General features: G+C 33.1%; 1 long non-coding RNA gene across 1 annotated transcript in view; it reads right to left on the bottom strand.

Moving 5' to 3' along the window:
- Positions 1-1,310: 1,310 nt before the first annotated feature.
- The window catches only part of LOC131423580 (uncharacterized), a 126,111-nt gene continuing 103,090 nt past the window's right edge, over positions 1,311-24,331 (bottom strand). The window contains exon 3 of the long non-coding RNA XR_009225309.1: positions 1,311-1,671. This is a non-coding gene — a long non-coding RNA (uncharacterized LOC131423580). The remainder of the gene's footprint in view (positions 1,672-24,331) is intronic.

Below are 24,331 nucleotides of genomic sequence, written 5' to 3'. Positions count from 1 at the left end.
TTTAGCACAGGCTTCCTTGTTATTATCAACTGATCCAACTCTTATAGCAAAGCCACATTATACTCCTATTGGTCTTAAAATCTCCCAGAACATTCGCATCAACCGGGTCACTGAGAAACTCTCAAAACAACCACCACCTTCTCTTCCCCTAAACAATGATTACTAGTTTTTTTTTTTTTTTTTTTTTTTAGCCAGTATAATTTTAACCTTTCCCTAACCTGCCCATTCTATAGATAAAATTTACTGACATATTCAAATCATACAATTGTCCCCTGCTTTATGACTACACTTAAATCTTACAATCTCCTCAATCTTACCCAACAACAACAAATAAATAAATAAAAGAACCACATATGCATTTTTTCTAATGATTTGTTATTTAGCTATACAGCATGACCCTAAGGTATGTGCTCTCTCTCTCTCCACACATAGTAAACACCACTCGCTCAACTGCAGCTGTGCCTGGTAATCTTTGGTTGAGCAAATTGCCATCCAGATTATTATTTACAGTCCTGATTGGAACTATTTCCTCCATGCAAGTGCAAACTACCTGTGGGAAAGACCTGGACTTTTTTCAGTGCTCCATGGTTGCCAGCAGTTTTCACAACTCTCACAGTGCCTAGCATACAGCAGGCACACAATTAATATTTGATGAATAAACTAATGAATCAGTGCCAAAATATTTATAACTGCATTTTATATACTCTTAAGCACCTCTCTTTAGACCACTTCTGTCTTTCCTACAAATATTGCAATTGAAGTGGAGTTTGGGGGTATAATTCCTGAAGAGAGAATGGCATCTTATAAATGGTGCACATGGAAGTTTATTCCAGCTGCTGGGGATACAACTCATTTTAGGAGAAAGAAAACATATTATTTGGTGACGGAACACAAAAGGTTGTGTGGACACTAAGTTAAAGTAAGCAAATGGCTTGTTTCCGAAGTATAATCCCTAGTAGTACATCTTGAGCATATATTGGTTATGGTGAGCTAAGAAAATATGTTAAATAAAATAACCACAAAATTGTTTGTTTCCAGAATTTTGATTAAATTTCAGTCATTGTTTTCATTAAATATTCCCTGTTTTTACCATATATATATATATATATATATATATATATATATATATATATATAGAGAGAGAGAGAGAGAGAGAAATATATATATAATTTTCTCTAGGGTCTTGGCTTAATGTTATCTTTGCAAAGCAATTATCTTTGGTCACATTATAAACACACACACACACATTTGTTAAAACTATCTTCTTATTTATTGTAACCTTACTTGTAAAAAATGGTTGGTATATATTCTCTTTAAAGGAATTTTAATGTATAATATGTAATCAAACAGTATTAGCTCTTTGCATTATAAATTATAATAGGAAGACATCTGTTAATTTGTATGCCATGAAGTTCTTGACTTTTAAAATTGCTTGCTTTCAAAACAGTGAATTATAGCTGTTTTAGTTGGCTATTTCACTGCTGTGACCAAAAGACCTGATAAGAACAACGTGGGGAGGAAAAGTTTATTTGGGAGCTCATGGTTTCAGAGGTCTCAGTTCATGGCTGATTCCATTCCACAGGGCTCGAGGTGAGGCTGAACATCATGGCAGAAGAGTGTGGTGGAGGAAAGCAGCTCCAGAACATGGCACCAGGAAGCAGGCAGAGAGCTCTGAACAAAAAAGACAAAATATAAACCTCAAAGGTATACCCCCAGGGACCCACCTCCTAGAGCCACACCATACCTGCTTACAGTTATCACTCAGTTAATCCCTATCCGTGATTGATGCACTGATTAGGTTAAACCTTTTATAACCCAATCATTCACTCTAAACCTCTTGCATTGTCTCACACATGAACTTTTAGGAACACCTAGTATCTAAACCAAGAATAATAGGTACATTATTTATAAAAACAAATAAAGCCAAATAAAACACATGAGTTCAATTTAAAATTCTTTTCCCTACTAGATAAGAATTTTATCAGATATAGTATAAAATAAGATATTAATAGCAAGCTATTCAATTTCACAAATATTTTTGAGATCTAAGTTTTTATAAAACCTTGCAAATTATAAGGACAAAAGAGATGGAATTTGTGTTGCATCTGAATTGTATAGGCAATCCATGCAGTAGATTCTGATTCTGAATTTTAAATTTCAAATCTTAAGATAATCCTATAGAAAAGAGAAATTCCGAATTTTATAATAGGATTTTGATTTACTCTCAAATGTATAAATATTGGATTCAATAACAATTAAAGATGTTACTTATCATTTTAAGTAGGCTAGCATAAAATATTAATTTAATTAATACAAGTTATAATAATATATATGTAGATGTTTTTAATTCCACATAATCCCAGGTTTTAGACTTAATGTGAAACATAACAAAATAAAAACAACTACCATCACAAAACCTCTGATGACTGAATTTAACAATGTGTTATTCTTTATAAAAATTACTTCTGAAATTAGTACATAAATATCATGTAAAACATTATGCTTATAATTTATAATGGTGTCCATAGGTCCACACTTGCAGCATTCAATCAGAATCTGTTATTTTATTATTTTAATTTATAAAATTAAATTCATTCTAGTGGTTAATAATTAACACTTGGCAAGAAACGCTTTGTTAATTATGTTTATTTTTTATATAAGTGAGTACATTTCATTTATTTATTTTCAAAAGGTAAGTACATATATATATTTTTTTTTCCTGAGATACAGACAGATTTATTTAGGAACACAGATACACATTCCTAGGAGAATGCAGGCTTTCCTGAAGATGGGAAACTTTGGAGATGAAAGCAGAGAATATACATTTGAGGGAGAATGTGAGCCATTTCTAGAGTGAGACAGTCACATCATTTATTTTGATAGACATTTACAAATTACCTACCAGAAGATAAATTCATAGGTACCTAAGCTCTGGGAAACTTTATTTTATGGAGTGTGAACAGCTGTGCTATAAATACTGAATTATGTTTGAATTACCACTGGGAACAAAAAGTGTGAAAAATTTTGTTGCTTTAATTGAAAAAAAATTGTTTTCAAGTGCCACCTTCTCAAGTTCGATAAAGCTTTAAAGAAAAAAGAATACAAGTTATATCTTTTTTTTTTCCCTTCAGTGCAGTAGGGGACAGGGGTTTGAACCTAGGGACATTCTGCCAGTGAGCTATACCCCAAGTTCTTTTTATTTTTTATTTTGAGATAGGATCTCACCGAGTGGTCCAGGCAGTCTTTGACTCAGTAACCAAAGTAATTGGGTAGAGATTAGATCTTCATGTCATCAGAAAACAATCCAAACTCAAGAACTTCCAAAGTCAAGTTTGTTTTTTGTTTATTGTTGTTATTGTTTTTTTATTTTTTCCTCAGATAATTTCTGAACTACTTAGTTTAGTGGTTTTCAGTTAACTACAAAGATGGAGGAATGGAAAGATTCTGGTTTGATTAGGACAAGAGTAAGGCAGCATCAAGGGAACACAATCATGTTTATGGTAGGATTTATCTCGGTCTTGGTTAATGTTTACATTGTGAGGCATCTTCCTTTGAAAGAATCACCAAGAGCTCCTTAACCTGGAGGAAGAGGAGGAATGATGGTAGGATGATGTCGAAAAGCTTCAGAGCTTTCTCTAAGCAGTTTTCAAGGAAGAGAGGTGAGAGTGACTACAGTAGATAAAGCATATTTTCTCTTGTTCCTTGAATTTAAACATGAATCACCCATGGCCTGGAAAGGGGTTCCTCTGGCCTATGTTTTCCTTTTAGAACACAAGTATTTTTGAAAGAAAAACAAATGGAGTTTATCCCATGCCCTGTAGTGATTGTTAGAATTAAAGGGAAAAAATAATTCTGTGCAGTGATTATTTATTTAATCCAATTTAAAAGTGTTTGCTTCAGAAATTATTTGGGAGCTTTATTTTTGAGACATCGGAACAGAATGAGATTATGTTCTTATTATTGCCCATATCTGCTAAAGAATTGTTGTGTCTATTAAGCTCCCCTTTCTTTTATACCGCCAATATTCTTGGTCATGAATTTTCCAACAAGATAATAAGTGCATTCTTAACTACTGAGGATTTAAAGGACAATTTTTAATGCACATGCTCATTTTTTAAAGGGCTAGCTAGATCCTTGCTAAATACTTTTAGCTTAAACGTTCCATGATTCGTGGGTGTTCTTTCCAATATTATCCAAGCTACTTTTTATTTGTTAGCTACTTTTTTTTTCTATTCCACATGAATTAACTTAATATTATCTACCATGCTTCATATGTGAGTATTCCCGGTCTACTTTCTGAAATGAAAACAGTAATTCCATTGGCATATAGTTCTTAATATTGTATCACCATTTAAACATTTTCTGGCATTTATATAAGCTCTGAAAACAAAAATATATAAAAAAGTTTGTTTATTGCCTTTTGCTTCATCTGTTTACAACAAAATTATTTGACAATTGTATCGAAAGTAGAGTTCTCTTCACAAATAGACTCATCCAAAGATCTCGGGGTTCTGTACAGTTTCACACCAACACCTTATGATAGGTGTTCCATATTATAAGAAAGTCCCAGAATATTCATTCTGAAGCAATATAGAAATAACTTTAAACAAAAATACCAACTGTGTCCCCTAAATATTTTCAGAAAAGTGGAGAATTCTGGAAATAAAAAAAAATGATACATTTGCTCCTCAGGTGTCAGAACATGGAGTAATTCTATATAGTAATCATATCTATATTTGGGTGTATTCTCATTAGGTCAAAGCAATTAGTCTATCACCTTGCTTTTTTCTTCCTTAGATGAGCACTACACAGAATTCCATCAACAATGCATTAAAAATTAGACATCTAATTACAAAGTCAATATTAGTAAAACTTTCCTCTCTGATCCTCTCACTTATGGCACTCATCTATTTCCCCACCGATTAACCTCCAAAACTCTGAGATTCCATTTCTTTGTGAAGCTCTACTGAAGATTCTAGATTAATGTAAAACTTATTCTTGGTTCTATTTCTGGCAAAATATGTATCTTTGTGGAACTCTAATCTGGCATTTCCAATTTGTCTCATCATTAGAATTATATGGGAAAGTACAAAGAAGAAGGAAAGCAAGGAAGGGAGGGAGGAAGGACAGATAGACAGGGGAGAGGGAGAAAGAAAGAAAGGAAGGATCAGGAAGAAGAGGGGAAGAAGTGAGGTGGACACTCTTTAATTATACTTTCAGGGTCTGTAAATCTGAATTGGAGCTCAGGATATTATTCCTTTCAACCACCTTACTCAACTTACTCAAATTGTAATGCATTCTTGAGAACCACTACTTTAAATGTATGTATTGATAAAATTTACAAAATTTATTAAATTTATTAAAAGCTAATTTTTTGATGGTGTTTCTTATTTTAGATGATAATTTCTATTGGAAAATAAATCATAGCTGACTATGACTTTTATTATTTTATATCCCTCTTAGTACCTTGCTCAACAACTTAGAGACAGAAATTATGGTAAAGTTTGTTTGGTTGATTTATTAGCTACTTCCCATCCTTGGCTGCTCTCCTTCCCTTGTCCATTATCTGTGGCTTTTAAGAGTGTTGGGCCTCTTTGCTCTCTCTTGCTACATCCCCTCTCTTGGGGATATTATTTGCTTGCTTGTATTTAATAATCATTTATTGATAAACAAGTAAATGTATTTGAGCTTTTATATCTTTCATGGTCTGTTCAATGTTTATATAAACCAAAGTCCAATGTACAATGTCATGCAAAGTAAAGAAGTACTAAATAAATATTGAATTGACTGAATGTTGATAAACTGTTTAGATTTTTGTATATACCTGGCATTGAATATTTTTCAGATAAATTCACAAAAATAGATCATGCTATGTCTAGAGACATCAAGGTCTTTAGCTGCAAGCTCCAAAATATTCTTTATTAAAACCAGAAACCTAGACAAAAATGAGAGTGTGCATAAATTAGGAAATTAAATATAGAATGTGAGTTTGAATCCTGGGTTTGTTTCTTAGTATATGACTTTGGGCTATTCTCTGATTCTTAATTTTCTCATTTTTGAAATTAGTTATAATCATAACATGTAGGATTGTTGGAAAATTAAACCAGATCTTACTTTGAATTTGTGTATTATGAGAGCTACAAAACATTATTTATTATTGTTGTTTTATTGCTACTATAATATTTTTCATAATTCCTGATAAGCCTGATTTAAACAGTATTAGTCTCTACTGCTGTTTTCATAGATCAAGTCATAGGCCAGTTTGAGGTCTCCTTTAGAAATCATTAAGTTTACTTGCTAGGGCAATAGAACTAACTAACCTTATAAACCTAAGAGCTCTTGACTAGAGTAGCTGGGTAACAGTAATGATTCTTACTGATTTTTAAAGAAAGAGTAACAGATGGGATTTGGCAGATTTTATAGAAGTATATTCAAGGGGAAGAAAAAAAGATGTGTTTACATCTTAAATCTTGCATTTAGAAAAAGAGTGATACAAATTCTAAGTTAATGCAGTAAGGAAGCCAGCAGTGTCTCCCCTTTACAAAGAACGTGCCTGGAGGAAAAGCATATCCTTGGAATTTAAGAGTTGGTTGCATCTTAAGTAGTATTAGACTGTGTTAGTAATCTAAAAGGTGCTTGCCCAAGGATATTTTGGCATTCATTCCATAATTTCAGAGGCTTCTGTTGTACTTTTCAAAAATCAAAATTCTTTTCAGTATTTGAAGTTTGTAGTTGAGTATATGTAAATGATGAAGATAAAACATTGGACTGAAATCCTCTACATTATAGATTCACAATATTTTGTTTTGAAGAGTGATCATTCTATACAGGATTTGCTATTGTTTTGATGTCACTAAATGAGTTTTCAGAGGATGGTACCTCTCTAGTCTTTCTCAATTCCCAGTCCACTTTCACACATCGCCTTTCCCTCTTGTGATAGAAACTGCCATGCACTTTTTTGAAATTTACAGGGGTAGGAGTAATTAAGGATAATTTGGACTATAACTAGAAATGGTCTAGAGAATTTAAGGATCAATCACAAGTAGTTTATTATGAAATGTCAATAATCAACTGCCCTGGCAATGTGCCAAGATTTAAAGTCACATGTAGGTTCTAGTCTCTAGAGTGTCACTGTCTGCTATACAATTTCCCTTTTCTTTTAGATGTTTTGAGTTTATTACCTATCAGCCCTTATTGTCTCACTTCTGTATTTTTGGCTTATTTCAGTATAGAGAACAGTCTTCCTTGTACATACTGTGTAAATATATATTTTATTAGTCTTGAGGATTCTAAGCAGAAAAGTAAAAATTAATGCCAGTGGAATAATGGTTTCTTTACACAGAGGATTCACTAATGATAAATTTATTTTGGGGAGAAAGAACAGAAATAAAAATGTGTGTACCAAATTTCAGAGGTTCTAAAAGAGGAGAGGAAGGAAGCTGCTTTTAGTCTCCCAATCAGCTCAAGTACATTCTCTAGTGGTTTCAGTAGGCACTGGTCATAGGGAGAGGAATAGGGCTGTGGTGGGAGCTAGAGTACATATGTTTTGAGAAACTGAAGATAAGAGGAGTCCATGAAAGATTAAAAGCAGTTCTTTACTCCAGCAAGTGCTGCTGATAAACTTGCAGATTTGCCTTTAGGATACCTTACCAATGTCCAGGGAACCACTACCAAATGATTTAACAGTTTTAGTCAGCCTTTGCAATACTGTGACCAACTAAGAGGTGGAAAAGTTTATTTGGGGTTCAGGATTTTAGAGGTTCAGTCCATGGTGGGCCAAGTCCATTGCTCTGGGCCCAAGGAGAGGTGGATCATCATGGCAGGAGAACCTAGTGGGGAGAAAGCTTCTCAGCTAATTGTGGGGTCAGGAAGCAGAGGGAGAGAGAGAAAGGGGCCATAGGGAATACACAGCCTTCCAGGACACACCCCCAGTGACTCACTTCCAGCAATGATCCACCCATCTATAGTTACCACTCAGTCTTTTAAACTAGGATAGACTGATTAGGTTACAGCTTTCACAATCCAACAAGTTTATCCCTGAACATTCCTGCATTAAAAAAGAAACTTCAGGAGGAATACCTCAGATACAAATCATAACAGTAACCAAATAAACAAAAGCATTTCTATTCTCTTTCTTGTTCTCTTTCTTATACCCTGAACATCATTATGGGGTAATGAAAAATCTGTGGGTTTGACCCTTGGTTTGATCATACTGTGACCTAGCGAGGTTGTGTAGCACATAAGACTTGGTTTAGTCATCTTAGAAACAAAATGCAGAATTCAGAGCCCAATTAGCACAATCCTAGAAAAATAATCAAGTATTTCTCATTTTATTTGGAAGCAGCACTTAAAAAACAACACAAGGAAAAATAAAGATCATCCCTGGGAGAGTCAAAGCTTAAGGTGAAGAATAGTTTAAACTGGAGACAAATGATTAGAACTCATGGCTTCTTTAGGGTGTGTCTTCATTTGTCTCAAATAATCTGTGCTTAGAGATAGTCACACAACTATGACTACTAGAACAAAGTCATATATGTCATATGAGATAATTGTTTTGTTTTGGTTATTATTTGACACTCCTAACTTTTTTTGGTACTGGGGATTGAACTCAGGGGCACTCAACCACTGAGCCACATCCTCAGTGCTGTTTATTTACAAACAGGGTCTCACTGAGTTGCTTAGCACCTTGTTATTGCTGAGGCTGGCTTTAAACTCTCAATTCTCCTATCTTAGCCTCCTGAGCCACTGGGTTTACAGGCATGCACTACTGCACCTGGCTTTAACTTCTTATGTAGCTATTCAGTTCCTAGGTAATTTATAAATGAAGAAATCACTCTGCAGACCTTCAACTCCCTGTCACAAATAATAGGCCAGCACAAAAAAATGAAGAGAGTAAAACGAACTAATATTACATAAATTATTTATTATTGAATGGCAAATTTTTCTTTTTATTTAATAATATATATATCAAATTAGTAGTCAAATTTGATGATAAATACTCCTTTAGATACCTCAGATATTAGTTATCATAAAAAGGTTTGTGACTGTCAATGGAGATGTCATGTTGCTGAAAAATATAAATAGTTTGACATATTCTTGTATCAAAGTAATGTGTTATCTACTATGGCTTTTGAATGAGGTTAAGCTGTCTTGAAGACTGGTATATAGGTTTGTGTTCAAAAAGTGAATAAAAGATAAAAGTGAAATGTGGTGATTTCAAGGCTCACTCCTGCAATTTTGTTTTGAAATTTACTTAAGAATGCATGTGTAGCACTAGTTTCTACACATTTGAATGACTCAAAAGCAGTCTCTTTTGACATATTCATTTTTTTTCTAAAAATAGAAGATAATATGATAGGGAGAGTTTTGAAAAGATCGATGCAAATATGTTTCAGATGTTTTATTTTCACAATGCCTATAAAATATTCCAAAGAGAATTGCATCAATATATTGATTTTATTACTTAGGATTCACAATTAATATCCCTAAAATGTGATTTTTCTTTGTAATGCGTTTTCTATTACATTACCTTTTAGTCTCAAAATCACATTTCATTTGTACATTGAAGTGATAACAGAATTTGCTTTTCTTTCATTGTAATGGTTCAATAACTAGATATTATGTGATGAGTCTGGTGATCAAAAGATAAAGAAGTAAATATGATCAAAGTTTCATTCATTACAGTGTTCATTTTAGTTGTGTGATTGATGCCTCCAGTACAAAGTTAACTGTGTGCATACAAAGGGATAACCATGTCCACTCGGTGGTTATTGTGTGACAGAACAATATTTGCTAGAAAAGAATTAGTAAATAGAGAGACAATTTCATTTATTGGCCTATTTATAATTTTCATTGGTAAAATTGTGTGGGCAGTTATTTTATCCACCCTAGGAAATGTAAATAATTAGAGGCTTAACAAAATTTTCATTGATAGTACTTGTGTGTATAAGGCCAATGGGAAAGCCTCAAGTCACTTCTTTTTATATTTTCTCATTATTACTGTTATTTTTAGTGCTGTTAGTGTATGTCTTTATGTTTCTGAGAGAAGGAAGTCCCCTATAAGCATGGGAAGACAATATTCCATGGGATGGAGTGTATTTTATACTCAGCAATAGAAATTCTACTTTGAGTTTAATGGAAAAAAAGAATTAGGTATGGATCCAATTAACCAGAGAGCTTGCATTTTGTGCAAGTTTTGAAACAGCTAAATACAGAATTCAAAGTTTGACCATAGAGATTATGTAAAATGCTATTACCCGGCACAAGTTCATCTTTTTTATGTTTTTTAATAGTTGATTTTTTTAAGTAAAAGTAACCAAACCAAACTGACCAAACAAAAAATATAAAACAAAAATAGTCACAGAATCTTTTTATGTGGAAAATTAGTCATTGTGTTTTGCCTTTTGAGGTACTGTTACAACAGGGATCTACACATAGATTCAGTGTTATTAATTTCCTATCAACTCTGGGACCTTCAGACTTAACCTATAGAGATAATGTGGCTCTTACTGCCAAATTCAAGTTTTCCCTAAAGCACACATTAAACTTCCATCTTACACTCTAGGGCATTTCCTTTCCAGAAAAGTCCCCCTAATGAATATTAGACTAAAATAATAGCACGGCAGTTAAAATATATTGTTTCTTTTCAAATCTTCCACTAGAGACAATGGGAATATGCTAATTTCCTTCCCTGTATTCTCCCTTAAAAATTAATATTAGCTGAATCCCTGGCAATCAACATTCAATCAAACAAACAAATAAATCAACAGAGAAATTATTTGTAAGATAAATGTAATCTAAACCATCATGTGAAAAGGCCAAGGCAGAATTCATTTTATGCAGACCTCAAGCAACTCAACTCAATCTCTGAAAGATGATTTTAATGGTGGCCTTAACTAAAATGCATATTTTAACAGGGCATGTTTACAGTACATAATAAATGTTTAAATTGGATTAATTAGTATGTATAGTTGAGGCTTTCTTACTGTTTAGAATTATTTGTCTTGCTAAAGTAGTAAATCTAGATTGGCTGAGTGCTCAAATGATTCTAATAACAACACTTGGCATTTGTACAGTGCATTATATTTTCTAAGTACTTTATAATTACAGTATTAATTAGTTAAGTGACACAGTGATCTTGTGAAGAGGTCTGCATCATTATCCCCTTTTACAAATGAGGAAACTTTAAATACAAAGGACACAGTAATTCACATAGCTAGTAAATCAGGTTGAAGCTAAAAAATCTTCAGCATGACTCACGCATGTCTGATGTTATATTTTATAAAAAAAAAATTACTTTGCTTTCATGTTCTGTTGGTTCAGTATAACAGAGTAATAAGCCCATACACTAGGTAGAATTTTTATATCATATATACATTTTCCAAAAACTAGTAAACTGAGAAAGGAACAGAAAAGTGAGGTTCCTTAGTTTCATTATGTTTTGTCTCCTGTAATAAACTTTCATTGCAACTTTGAGTCTGAAATGGTGAGCAACCCACCTGAATGGTGAATTGAGTAGCCTCCTGGAAGAATCACTAGTCTTATCAGCAGAAATGAGGTCTGTCCTTTCTGGAGCATCTCTAAAACTTCATATAAGGCAAAGGGGAAAAAATAACTTCAAACGCTAATGAGGCTAGAAAATTCAGTGAAGTCTCTTTGGTTTATAAGCTCAATGCAAATTAAGTAGAGTTTCCAAAATATTATGGAATAATTTTAGTTTATTTTAAGCGAACAACTTCAACAAGCATTAATTAATCACTTATTTATGTTTGGGTTTCTGAGGGAGACCCTAAAATTAACAAGACAAGGTTGTTGTACTCAAGCGACTGTAGTTTAGTGGAAGGATATAAACTTGTAAACAAATTAGAACAATATCCAACAAATATTTAGTTGGCATTTACTGTCTATCAGGAAAAGTTTCAGGGAATACAACAGTGAACAAAAAGATAAAATTCAATGCCTTAGTGTAGTGTACATTCCACTGGATAAAGGAAAAATATTATTGGCACCATGATACCAGAGGGATGGAATAATAACAGATGAGACATGAAGAAAATGGTGGTCAGTATGTTTTTATTCGAGATATTGATGTCATGGATGCTTTAACGATGAAGTAGCATTCGAATTTAATATGTAAAATGAATAAATGAGAGTAAGAAAGAAGAACTTTAAGGTAACCAAGAGGACTAGAGGATGAGAATGTAGGGAATTAAAGTGAGAAATGCAGAGGTGTGGAGAACACATGCTAAGCAGAGTTGGTTGTTAGAGCACAGCAAGTGATTTGGCAAGCCTGTAATGTGGAGTGGATGGACAGTTGGTTTGAGGAATTAGTGGAAAACCTACAAGCCCAAACAATCTAGAAAACTAAGAGTGCTTTAATGGTGGCTGTCCAGTGTATGGGCAGACGTGATTGATGAGATAGTTGGTGCTGGCAACCACTTGTCTGGTAGTAAAGGAGAAAGATCACAAAGGTCTACAGAGGTTAGACTTTATCTTCCCTATCTACTTGATTTTACAAAGGAAGCCCTAAATAGTATAATCAAGTAAACAAAAACAAACAAACAAACAAAACAAACCACGGGCAAAATATTTTATCTTATTACCCTTTATTTTATTGTGCCTGTATTACCTCCTTTCTTCCTCCAGCTATTAGCACTAAGTGATCAATTGAGCAATACCAAAAGTAAAGCCGAGAATTTTAAAACTCTTAAAAACTCTTAAAATTCACAGGCTAATATAAAATTTTGGAATCCACATAATGAGATCAAATAAATGAAAAGATTTAAAATTGGGTATTAACTACCTCTATGAAAATGGAATCATATTTTAGGTTGTATCATATTTCCTTGCTTTACAGTGAAAGTAATTGTGTTATGGAAGAGTTCAGTGGTTTTCCAAATGTTTACAGTGCCAGAGTGTTCTCTTTATTCATATTTAACAATTTTAAATACATACTGTGTCCACTGACTCTTATAAATGTAATACATCTTATAAATGTAATATATTGTTATTTTCCCATCATTGTGGTTTATTGCTCTAGTAACTACTCTTATAGTTTTATAGAGAACCTTTTACTTTTATTCTTATAGATGGTACCCAGCCCAAAAGCCTTGCATACTGCAAGACCTAAATGTCATTTGTTCGATGATTATAGTTATATTTCAAAAACTTTGCTTGACAAAAGAAAAGTATTGATGATGAAGAGAAGAATTAATGGTTGTGAGATAAGTCTGTTGCACACTGGTAACCAACTTGTCTTAGTCCAATGAGACACAATACCAATGCACACAGGTTACACAAAATGGGTGGGCAATAAGGTACCACAGAAGTCCAGGTAAAAAATTAGTTGCGATTCAATCCCACAAGCCTCTGGAGAGCTGTCCAGGAAAGTTGGAGTCTCCTCTCTGCATGCCCCACTTGTACCAAAGCAGAGGGACCTGGAAAGCAGTGTGTCCTGAGTTTTATATCCCAGGGAACAAGACTTTCTGGGCAAAAGCCTTAAAGGACATCCTTTTTCTGGGAGAAGTGGACACTGAACAGAATCTAACTGTTCCAGTCAGCGCTCCTTTATCTAAAGTTATAGTACATTCTATAGTCGTTCCTGAGAACAAATGAGAAGGAGTGGTAAATTGCACTTTTTTCCTTTGGAGAGTTTTCCTGTAATGGAGAGTGGAAGCCATATAAGGTCCTTGGCCCTACCTTGCCAGCTACCTGCTAGTTTTGGAAAAATTGAGAGGTAATTATTACAGGAGATAACCATTTTGGTTAAAATAGATTTTTAGTAGAACTAACCTAAGCATTTTTTATTTTACTGTCTCATGAGTGACAAGGAACCATTTTAGAGTTTCTCATTCTCTTTATAGGGTTTATTTGCTTTGGAAAAAATTTAATTTTAAAATTAAGAGCCCAAGTCTTTTTTCTAATAATATGACTTAAATCTATGCATATATGTTTTTTAGTCAAAGTTTTTTCCTTCTCAAGCACAATGCATCAACAACATGGAGATTGATGAATCATACCTAATAATATAGCATTTTTTTTCTTTTTTTTGGGGGGGGGGGTCTGAGGGTTGAACACAAAGACGCTTTATCAAGGAGCTACATTCCTAGTCCTTTTTAATTTTTTTTTTATTTTGACACACAGTCTAAGTTGCTTAGGGTCTTACTAAATGACATCAACTTGTGATCATCCTGCCTCAGTCTCCGGAATGTACACCTGGAATTACAGGTGTACATCACTGCACATGGCTAGTATTTTTCTTCTTTGAAAATAACTTTATATATATCATTGAATGAAGAGAAATTTATTTAGATCTCATTTTCCTTTCATGTTGAAAATAAAAGTAATAACTATCATCACTGTTTTAATAATGTTCATGGAGTACTAGGCAATAAAATTAGATAAGAGAAAATATAAGTTTAAAATATTGGATAAGAAAAAATTTCATTTTCAAATTTACAACTTTATACCTATGATAGCCTGAGTATTTTACCACAATATTGGGAGAATAATTTAGCTAACATGATAAGATTTCTCATTATCACTACGAACAGTTCATGGCTTTCCTATAAAATAAAATGGAACAAATGATCCCATTTATAATAGTCACATAAGAAGTGAATAGACTATGGAATAAATTGTGCACCCCCAAATTCATATGATGATCTTCTGAGTCATATTGGAATTTTTTTGGAGTAAGGAGGAAATTAAAGTTAAATATGGTCATGAAATTGGGGCCCAAATCTCATAGAGTTACTGTCTTTGTAACAAGAAATACCAAGCTTTGTCTGTCTTTCTTTTAAAGTATGTCACTAGGGGCTAGGCATATATATCAGTGGTCAAGTGCTTCCCTGGCATGAATGAGGTCCTGAGTTCAGTCCCCAGCACTTCAAAATAAAAAACAAAACAAACATTCAGACAAACTAAAATGTAACCGTACTTTCACCTTCTCACCCAAAGAAAGCACTTTATGGTTGCTCTTTGGCATATATGAATTTCCAGCATCACTAATCTTGTACTTTGGGGTTGTTACTCAGTAAAATAAGGATTCTTAAACACAAATACTGTGATACTACTACAGTTGATCTGATGACTGAGGTAGCTACTAAGTGGCTAATGGATGGGTAGCATACACAGTGTGGTTACCCAGGACAAAGAGAAAAGTCACATAGGAGGAATGGCGTGGAAGGACATTGGGATCATGCTACTTAGAATGACCTGCAACTTAAAACTTATTCTATTCCTGGAATTTTCCATTTAGTATTTTTAGACCATGTTAGGTTATGAGTAACAGAAATCTCAGAAAGTACCATGGATGAGGAGAGACTACTGTGCAAGAAAATTCTGGATGGTGAGAATATCAAGAAGGGAGTAGGGAAGAAGAATTAAAATTTCCAATAAATAAGACTTTTTGACCCTAGATTTAAAAAAATTAACAATTATATATGGAGATTAAATGTGTGAAATGATGGCATTGACATTACTTGGAAGAAAGATGGGAAAAGTTAATTTATTTATAATCTTAGAGAGGGGCAGACGTTTTAAGCAGATCATAAAAGTCAAAGCCAAAAAGTAAATAACTGATAAATTTGAGAATTTGAAAATCAAAAGCAGGAGGCACTGTAGTTCATTTGTAGAGTGCCTTGCCTAGAAAGCACGAAGCTCTGGGTTTGATCCCTAGGACCAGGAAAAAAAAATACACACACACACACACACACACACACACACACATATATATAAAATCAAAGTCTCTTTTTAATTTTGAAAGGCTTTTATAAATTGGTAAGAAATGATAAGAAAATTATGTAATATACTAGCAATGCAGAGAATAACTATATTTGACCAATACATAGAGGAAAAATTGCTTAATTTTAGTCATGATTAAAGAAATAAAATCATCATCATCATCATATATAATTCTTAATAAGTAAAATTAGCAAATTATAAAAATTTTAATTATATTTAATGGTGGTGAGCCTAGAAAGTGGAAAACCTCAAAATTATTGGTGGAAGTATAAATGCAAAACTCTGGAGTATAAATAAACCAAAATTGAAAGTACACACATTATTTAAATCAGTCTGTCTAATGCTAAGAATTTACTTTATAGAAGGACTAACACTACAATCTCATAATATACCTAGAAAGGCCTTCATTTAACCAAGGTTTGAAATGATAAATTAAAAAAATATATAAATAAATTATTACTCAATGTAACATGAATCAAAATGTCACTTGGTACATCATCAATACATACAAATGGTATGTGTCCATCGAAAAATTTGAAAAAAAATAAGATATCTAATTTTTGTAGATATCTAATGAAATCTCTTAATACTAACTAAAGAACATTTAAAAATCCATTTGGAAATTTAAAAATCAACTTTTGACTTTTGTTTCTGCTTAGAGTGTAGAAAGCTTTACATTTATCCTAATAATGTAAAAACTAACATAATCTACAAAATCTTAATATGTTTTATTTTTTAACAAATGAAATGCTTTTTAAAAAGTTTTTTAGTTGTAGATGAACACAATATCTTTGTTTTATTTATTTATTTATTTTATGTGCCGCTGAGGATCAAACCCAGTGCCTCACGCATGTGGCAAGAGCTCAACCGCTGAGCTACAGCCCCAGCCCTGAAATGCTTATTTTTCATGCACAAAATAGAGGCATACATAAAGTATAACTTTTATCCTGATGTGTTTTTAAACTGTTGAAGAGGAAGAGCACAAAGACACAAAGTCAATTGAATTTAAGGAGTAACCAGGTCCTCTCCACTGAGTGACTTGTCATACAAACTCTTTCATCTTTTGCCAAGCTTGGGAGGAAGAGGCAGCAGCCATGCATGTAGGTAACAAGGAGACATGAAAAATTAACAAATTCTTAAACCCTATATTTGAGTTATTGTGACAATTTGTTATACCTTGGATCAGAGCCTGCACTCACCCATTCTTTTCTGTGATCCTGTGCTGGAAATTCATGAAGATTAAGGACAATCCAGGAAACATAATACAACTGTGGCAGAAGAAGTAAGAGAGCTGATGGTGTTGGGAGACACTAAAATTCTTGCTAGCACGTGACATTTTTTGCCTATATGAAACAAGTTGCCTGTCACTGGGGTGAGGCAGAAAATTCAACTTACCTGTACCAAGGTAGAGATCAACTGCTGCTGAAGTAGAAGTAAAAGAAAAATCAATCTGCTGTTGAGAATGGGATTAAAAATCTCTTCTGAAACCACCCCCAGGCATCTACCAGAGTAGGATTATAAACATTGCCCCTTAATTGCATTCCTGTTCTGCACTGATACTAGGCAGATCTGGGGTCTTCTGTCACTGGGAGAGGGCCAAAAAAGATATTAATGCCCCACAAACACCCCCACTGGACATCACATGTGATGCATGTATAGGTGCATGTTCATGAATCAGAACATTCAATAATATTAAATGTTCATTGTTCCCAGGTTGATCTACAGATTTAAAACACACACACACACACACACACACACACACATACACACACACTTTTTACTTTTATGGAAACTGACAACCTAACTCTAGAATTTTATGAATATACCAATGATGATTTTGATAAATATGAACGTAGAGAACTCATTCAATTGTTCTAAGACTTACTATAAAGTATTAGCAATAAAGGATATAAAATTGCACAAATATATGTATATATAAAATAATATATAATAATGCATATTATAATAATTATATATAATAAGATAATTATTTTTTTCTAATGAAGACGCCAGGATTAATCAGCGGGGAAAGATAGTCTTTCAAAGGTAGTTTTTCCAAAATATAGTATGTTAAAAAATTGTATGTTCTTTTACAAACAAACCTTAGACCTTCCATCATGCCATATAAAAATTAACTAAAAATTATTTATATATTTAGATATAAGAGAGATATAAGAGTTCTAGAAGAAAACATATAAAAATTTTGTGACTTAACACGAGGCAAAGATTTCTTGATTCAAGACACAAAGACATAAACCATGAAAGAAAAGCATTAATGTTAGATTCTATCTAAACAAAATAAATCTGGGGCTGGGGATGTGGCTCAAGCGGTATTGCGCTCGCCTGGCATGCGTGCGGCCCGGGTTCGATCCTCAGCACCACATACAAACAAAGATATTGTGTTCGCCGAAAACTAAATTCTCTCTCTCTCTCTCTCTCTCTCTCTCTCTCTCTCTCTCTCTCTCCCCCTCTCTCACTCTCTCTAAAAAAAATAAAAATAAATCTGTTTCTTGGAAACCACAATTAAGGAAACATAAGGCAATTCATAGGAATAAAGAATTTATTTCTAAGACATATATCATCAAGAACTGGAATTTCTAATATATAAAGAACTCTTACAACTCAATGCAGGTAGTAAAAAATTAAAATATATATTTTAAAATGTCCAAACATTGAACAAATACTTTTATAAAGAATATAAACAAAGGGGAATAAAGGGAAGGTACAGGAATAAAAAAGACAGTAGAATGAATTGGATAAAACTTTCCTATGCTTATATATGAATACACAGCCAGTGTAACTCCCTATGGTGTTCAACCAGAAAAAATGAGATCAAAATTATAATGGGTTGCAACCCCTGTATGTATAATATATGTCAAAATACACCCCACTGTCATGTATATCTAAAAACGACAAAGAAAAATGAATAAATAAATATATAAAGGAATATGCTGATGGGAAAAAGACAAGAGAAAATATGTTCAACATCATTCATCATTAAGAAAATAAAATAAAAACACTTTGATTAGAAGGAAGGGCTATAAAACTTTAAAAAGACATATATTTGTCTAGAGCAGGTGAGGATGTGCAGCAGCAGGTTCTCTCATACATTGCTGATGAGAATGCCAATAGTTTAGAGAGCAATTAAGTAGTTTATTAAGCAGTTAAACTGTGGTGCAACCATTCAATAGAATTATAGTCAACAACAACAACAAAAGGAATAAAATGCACACAGCATCATAATTGAATCTCAAACGCATTTTGCTAAATGAAGAGTCGTGTGAGGACACAACACTCTTCCCTCTGGAGAATGAGGCAAACAGGTGCATTCTCAGGAGCACAGAGCAGTCCTCCTCACACAGTTGAACCTTCTAGCACCCTGATCTTGGGCTGCTGTGAGAATTGTGAGAAATAGATTTCTGTTCTTTATAAATTTAAAAAAAAGAAACAAAGAAAACCATACATAAAAGACATCATGCTGTTTAAATCTACTATGTGTCTTTCTGGAAAACCCAATATTGTAGAGACAAGAAAATATCAGTGGTTTCCAGAAGGAAAAAAAAAAAAAAACTAAAGCAGAGGCATGAAAAGAATTTAAGTGTTAGAATTCCAAGTTATCTACTTGATGTTTTTGTGATTACACAATTGTATATATCTTTTAAAACTCATTGAATCATAGGCTTATGAAGAATAAGTTTTGTTGCATGCAATTACATTTTAATAAACTTGCCTATAAATGAATCTAAAACCTTATGAAAGAGGATTTAAAGAATGTTAGGATTTAAAGAATCCTCTTTCAGAAAAATACATTAAAGTTACACAGAGTGTGGAATTATGTGCAACTACCAAAAGAGAAAATGGTAATGTGTACATACAGTTATAAAAAAAACTTAGTTATATCAAAATTCAAAACAGGGAGAAGACTGCACACCAAGACAGAATCATGATGAAATGGAATATCTGGACAAACCTATAAACCTATAAGAAACTTTAATCATCAATCAGAAAGCCTTTCAACAAAGAAAAATACCAGAACCATCTAAGTACACTGTTGAATTCTACCAATATTTAATGACGAATTAATACTAGTTTCTTCAAAACTCTTAAAGTGAAGAGGAAGGAACATTTCCAAACTCTTTCTATGAGACCACCATTACTCTGATACAAAGCTAAAAAAACTACATTCAAGACATGACACACTAATATGCCTTATGGGATAATGTTGCAAACAATATTCCCCAGAAAAGTGCTAGCAATTCTTCAGAAACATACTAGCAAAGAAGATTCAACAGCACATTAAAAGGATTTCACACCATCATCAACTGTGATTTATTCTTGGAATGCAAGATGGTTCAACATATGAAAATCAGTCAACCTCATACACTACATCAAGAGGATGAAGGCAGAAACAAATGAGTAAGCAATCCAAAAACACATGATCATCTAGATTGATGCAGAAAAGCATTTGACAAAATTCAATACACTTTCAAGATAAAAATACTCAAAAAATTAGGTATTAAAAAGTAGAATTACCACAAGATCCAGCAATTCCAATGCTGGGAATACAATCAAAAGAATCAAAAGCAGGATCTTGAAGAAATACTTGTTTTTGTTCAGAAAGTTAGCAAAAATCAAGGGGTGGAAGCTATCCAAGTTTCTATGTAGAGTTATGAATGAAGAAAATATGGTGTGTGTGTGTGTGTGTGTGTGTGTGTGTAGTGGAAGATTATTCAATCTTAAAAAAAGAGGGAAACTCTGACATGCTACCACATAAATGTCATTTTTTCTAAGTGCACTTGTAAAAGACAAATATTTTATGAGTCCACTTATATGAAGTAACTAGAATAGTTTAATTCATAGACAGAAAGTAAAATAGTGATTTACTGCAACTGTTAGGCACAGGGGAATGAGGTGCTATTTACTGAGTGTAGAGTGTTGGGTTTTGCAAGATTAAAAAAATACAATAATGTGGATGTACTTAATACTTAGAACTACATGATGAAAATGGTTAGGGTGTATTACGTATACTTTTACAAAATGAAAAATGTTGATGTTATGCTTTAAATATTAGGTGTTACCTAAAAGCTCATGTGTTAGACAATGCAAGAAAGTTTAGAGGTGAAATGATTGGGTTATAAGAGTTTTAACCTAATCAGTGCATTAATCCTTTGATAGGGATTAACTGGGTGGCAGTTAAGTAGGCAGGTAAGGTGTGACTGGAGGAGATGGGTCTTCAAAGCATGGCTTTGTGGTATATATTTTGTTCTGTGTTAGAGAAGTTTTCTCTCTACTTCCTTATTTTCATGTCCTAAGCTGCTTTCCTCTGCAAACACCCATCTGCTATGATGTTCTGCATCACCTCTCTCCCAGAGCAATGTTATAGTCCGTCTATGGACTGAGACCTCTAAAACCATGAGTGCCAAATATATTTTTTCTCCTCTAAAATTGTTCTCATCAGGTCTTTTTGTCTCAGCAATGAAAAAGTTCATTAAAACAATACAGAATAATAACCATTGTATAACACTATTTATGCAATCAAGAATCATAACTAGGGCTGGGATTGTGGTCAGTGGTAGAGTGCTTGCCTATACATGCGAGGCCCTGGGTCTGATCCTCAGTGCCACAAAAAATAAATGAATAAAATAAAGATATTGTGCCAACTACAACTAAACAATAAATATATTTTTAAAAGAATCATAACTAAACATTGAATTAGGGCAGAAAATTGAGGATAAAGAAGAAGTGGGAGAACTAATTTCATATTATCTTTATAACTTTTTTGTTGGTGGGGGGGTACTGGGAATTGAAATCAGGGGTACTTGACCACTGAGCCACATTCTCAACCCTATTTTGTATTTTATTTAGAGACAGGGTCTCAGTGAGTTGATTAGCACCTCACTTTTGCTGAGGCTGGCTTTGAACTCCTGATCTTCCTTGTCTCAGCCTCTCAAGCCATTGGGATTACAGGCATGTGCCACTGTACCCAGTAACTTATTTTTACTTTTGACATCCTTTGGAATTTGGTTCATAAATATGTGTTTACTTTTTTTCTATATTGTCTTTACTTTAGAAAAAATAATTAGGTAGGTTGGTCTAGATAAATAAATAAATTTATAGCTAGACCAATAGATATATGACTGGATTGAACAACAATAATTGGCATTTCATCAATTATGATTCACAAAATGGTAGTCTCATAAAATTCAACATAATAGAGAAATTAGAAAAAAATAATATCTAATATTTAGATTCCTTTCTCATTTTGCTTTCATGGATCCAAAGAAAACACCTCTAATAAATAAGTCACAACTTAGTGTCAAAAAATTAGAAGTCTGCTGAGCTTTTGACATCATAACCTAAACTGTTTCAATTGAATTTCTGCTTGTGAAATATTGTTTTTTGTTTGGGGTGTGTGTGTGTGTGTGTGTGTGTGTGAGAGAGAGAGAGAGAGAGAGAGAGAGAGAGAGAGAGATTTTAACTCACTGAATTATAAGATTAGAAATTAGGACATAACTACATAATTTATAAATAGTACATTTATGAAAACAAACAATAATACAGACATTTGTAGCTTCTTAAAGAATATTTCTAGACATTTTCTCTTTTTTTCATTTCAATACACTGTTTTCTGTGTAATGATTATATTATGAGAGAATTTTTCCATGTTTTAGAAACACATTGCCCTTTTTGAATCCAAATCAGTATGAAAGATTCAGAGCAGAAAAAAATGTGATAGTAAATGGAAAGATGCTTATAGGGTTTGTTTCATTTTTTTTTCTCCTATGATGCAGCATATGTTCCTTAGGCAGATAATGTATAGTAATAGTTGAAGCATATAATAAATATCCTTCCTTACTAATGTATTACATTTTATTAGCTAGATCAATATTGCTGTAATTTCCACCCATTAGCATCTCATTGCTGTAAAGTACATAAAAATATTTACATTAACACTGATCAAAATTGCAATAGCGTATATTAAAATGTGAATGACATATAATCAGAATTTTCTGTTTTTACTGCCTCCAGTTATTTGTGACCCCAGATATGAAGTTCAAGTTTATACTTAATAGCACAATTATGTAAATCTGTAATTCTAACACTGAATTACAGCTGGTAATGATCAATAATTATATTTATGTATGATGTGAAGTTAATACTGCCACCATAGATTAATGTAAACAACAAAATTATTTCTGCAGTTGAGAGCTAACAAATCATCATAAACAAAGAGAACTGAAACAATCTCTTCAGAGCCTAATTCCTCCAGCAGAGAAAACAGATTTTTTATTCCCAATGAATGTTAAAGAGAACATGACTCTACCAGAAACATCATCATGGCTGTTTCATTACACTTTTTATTTCTTATTTCAGCCTTCAGAAAAAGAAAAATATACTCAAAAATCTGATAGGGCTGTACTGTGAAGAGCACTGGTCAAGGTGAAAAATGAAGAAAAGTAGAAATTCCAGAAAAATTCAACCAGTTACTTAAAAAAAAAAAAAACAATTTGAAGTATATTGTAGATTTCAAGGTCTTTCCACTAAAATAAACATTCTTTGCAAATACAACAGACACTTGTGCAGAGCTATGATGTCAAATCCGACCATTTCTTTGATTAGACCCATAGATAAAAGAAACACAGTAGGAAGTATTTCGTGAGAGACTAAAATTTTCAACAATTAGAAATTTCTGAGCAAGGGAGAAAAGTAGAAATAAGACCTAAGAATCATTTTAGTCATTTTTTTATCATTTAGTTCTGTGCAAATAGCACATACTTGATAAGCATACATGGCTATGGATGAGCCATACTGCCACACAATGAAAAGAAATGAAAAAGAACAAATCCAATATTCAGTCCTACTTGCTATGACTAAAATAAATGTCATATTCCTATTCCACACTAAGGAGGAACTGACCTAGGAGGACAGGCATTTTACTTCCATTTTGCTAATTTATCATTCACTTATTTTGAGATTACAGATATACAGTGCATCCCACGAGCCAGGCGCTGTTCTAGGCACTTTGCACACAACCTGTTATTTCTCACAATTACTCAGTGATGTAAGTACCACCATTATCTTCATTTTACACGTGAGAATACTAAAGCACAGACAGGTCCAACCTTACATTGATAATAAATGGAGGCAGTAGAATTTAAACAAGTTTTGCCTTAAGTAGTTCTTTGCTTCACATCAACTACGTGCGTTAAATTTAAATGTTATGTAGTAGAACTGTGGTGAAATACAATTTTTAGCTTTCCTAATTTAGGCTAGGCTATATGATAAGCCTTATTTTCCTATACTTTAGGGGTTTTATCTCTACAACTATTGACAGTTGGAGAGCACATTATTCTTTTGTTCTGAGAACTGTTCTCTGCATCGAAGGATGTTTGCACCATCCCTGGATCTACCCACTAGATGTCAGTAGCACCTCCCCATCTGACTGTAGCAACCAAAATGTCTCCTGGGGAGCAAAATCACCCCTAGTTAAGAACCACTGAATCTTAGTCTCACAATTGTATATAGGTAAATTGATTTTCAATCAATATTTTTCAATAACATTCAATAAAATCAGAGATTTGCTCTA

This window comes from Marmota monax, unplaced genomic scaffold, assembly GCF_021218885.2.
Source record: "Marmota monax isolate L192 unplaced genomic scaffold, Marmota_monax_Labrador192_F-V1.1 WCK01_AAM20220418_F8-fsc00018, whole genome shotgun sequence".
Taxonomy (NCBI): domain Eukaryota; kingdom Metazoa; phylum Chordata; class Mammalia; order Rodentia; family Sciuridae; genus Marmota; species Marmota monax.
This window is presented reverse-complemented; position numbering and strand designations above follow the sequence as displayed.